Source organism: Corticium candelabrum, chromosome 20 (assembly GCF_963422355.1).
Source record: "Corticium candelabrum chromosome 20, ooCorCand1.1, whole genome shotgun sequence".
Classification (NCBI taxonomy): domain Eukaryota; kingdom Metazoa; phylum Porifera; class Homoscleromorpha; order Homosclerophorida; family Plakinidae; genus Corticium; species Corticium candelabrum.
In genome coordinates, this window is record NC_085104.1 from 3,581,297 (window position 1) to 3,584,175 (window position 2,879).

The following is a 2,879-nucleotide window of genomic DNA, read 5'->3' on the forward strand; positions in this document are numbered from 1 at the left end:
GAAAGCCCCAATAATAGTCATATCCTAGTATTCCATGTGGTTTCATAGTATTCCATATACGTAGTTGCGATGACTAAGTGGTTCGCTGGTGATTATTGTGTAAGTTGGAGGCGCTTTGCTAACATTCACTGCGTTGTATGGGAATGTGATGCCTAGCCTTTGAAAAAATGTTTCGTTGGAGTTAGTATCCCAAAGCTCTACTCAATGACTCTCTTGGTATAACTCGAGTAATAGTCCAACACTGCTTCTGCATCTTCCAATTTCTGGCAAGATACGGACAAAGTATGATTCCTGCAAATGCTTCCACTCCTACACACACGAAAAGGGCACCTGAATGCCAGCACCTGATAGAATTGAAGGTGATTGCATAAGACAAGATCACTTGCTTCCAGTGCCCTGCCAAACTCTGAATAGGAGAAAGCTACCATTACCAGGACATCTAAACTTCAAATGCGGACAAAATTAAACCTGTAATTTGCATCACATGCTGTCAGTAGAACACATAAGCGTCCTTCCTTGTAGAGGAATTAAGAAAATCCCGAAAAGCAAGAGCTTGTATGGTGGTGTGCTTTGCATCAATGGCACTAAAATAGTTTGGCAGTTCTAACGCTTTCCTGACTCGATCTCGGCTGAAGCCCTTAAAGTCCTCTCTATTAGATTGTACTTTCATATACTGAGACTGAAGAACTTGTAACAGCGCAGTGCATGTTGCCCTGATAATGTGCCATGATTCAGTTGTATGACCAGTTGTATGACGGTGGGAGTTGCTTGATCCCATGTGATGTAAACCGAAAGCCAATCTATATAATAAATAGGAATCACTACTGCTCATCGGCAATACTAGAGAGACAAATTAGCCGACAGTTAAGGAGACGGACAGACAACGAAACGCAAGCTGGGATATTATACTACAAACTGTTACTAATTGCAATCTCCAAAACAAAGATCAGATAAGAAACAGAAAGGGAGACAGACAGAGACAAACTATTACGATACTATATCAAGAAGGACAGAGACAACCAGACAAATGGTGCACATAAGTCTTCTATATTTATCACATGTATTAGCATTGAAGCATAAAATGTATTGAAAGACAGACAAATATTCAGACATACAGATAGACCCACAAAGAAACAAAAAGACAGCTAACAGACAGACAGGTTTGTGTATGTGTATTTAGTAAATATCTTCTACGTGGTCTAGTTTTGTCAGTCATCTTATATGCAGTAGATGTAATAAACACGTACATTAGCTATTGCAATGGTGCCATAGTTGGTTTATGGAAACATATATGTATTGATAAACAGACACAAAGACAGATAACAGACAAACCAGTAAACAGACAGTGCACATAAGTCTTTGCAACGTGTATCAGCATTAAATTATAAGCCATGATGTATAAAGAATGCATTGATAGACAAGCAGACAGAGAGACAGCCAAACAAACAAAAAGACAGTAAACAAAGATACAACAGACAGAAAGACTTCTAACAAAATAGCCAAAAACAGACTGACCGAAAGGTACACAGGTAGGTACAAAAACAGACAAACAGCAAGACAGATTATTCACTACAAATGTGTTTTGTGTAACTCGACCCATGGGTCGATAACTCAGTCTTTATCTGTGGTGCCCTTTACTGATTTTCACTGTATGGTTGTATTGATGTTGAAAATAAAAGACAGACAGATGAACAGATAGACTGACGTAGAAGTCGCATGAATGAGAGAAATAACAAATAGCAGAAATATAGAAAAGAAGTAGACATATTAGAAAGGGCTCAAACTGTACACTTCTACTGTTTGACCATTATGGGAAATGGAGTGAGTACGCCATCAACAACAGCACGTAATTTAAGTCTCTCTGGCGTCGAGCTTTTGTGTCGCTCATCAGCGATGTAACGCCTGGGTGCTATCAAAAAAACTGTATACTTGCAAGAAGTAGTGAATGAGATTTAGACTCTTATTACAAACAATTGGTAGTTCATTAACTGCTTTGCTTTTAGCGACTTAAGTCGCTGGACTATATTTAGACTCTGCTAGCAGTTGCAATATCCAAATATATGTATTGACAGACAAAAAGACAGACACACCGACCAACGTGCACCACAGAAGAGAGCCGCGATATCGCTACTCAAATTCAAATGATAGACCAGACATTGTGGCTTTTTACACCGACAAGATTGCAACGTTGATCTGGATATAGCTCTGGCAAACCCTTGGCGCTCTGATACTTTTCCAAGGTTATCTGAGTCAGATGGTGCTGCTGCAGAGAGAAGAGAAGAGAGGAAGAAGGCAAAATACGTAAAAATAGTCTACCAGGAGGTTCAACAGTCATTATTATTCCATTACTCACAGAACATTTTGGACGATGGGGTGAGATGGAAAGAACTTTCTGGAAAGGCTAACCAAGAAGTCACGTGATAAACTTGGTCGACCTAACGCTGCCCAGTTTCCGCACATCTGGAGAAAGAGGTTCTCAGCTCAACTTCACAAGTGCAAGGCAAAAGTCATTATGAGAAAAATCTCAGCTATGAAAAATGCCAGTGCAGATTGGTCTACCAAGTTTTTCAGCCACTGAGTTGGCTCCAGGTAGTCTGCAGTGTTCTATTTTAAGTGTTACATGTTTGTTTGTTTCTTAAATCTAAGCCTACTAAACTCTCGTAGTTACAGAACTCTATATATTTACCTTGCTAGCATTGTAGTATAGAATTAGGTTTGAAATAAATGTTATTTGACAGACTGACAGAGAGACCGACCGAAAGACAGAGAGACCGACAGAATGACAGACAGAAAGACAGCCAGACACAGAGACAGACAGTCCGACACGCAGTCCTAATCTGGAGGTTAACCATAGTTAAAATGTTGGAACAAGGATATTG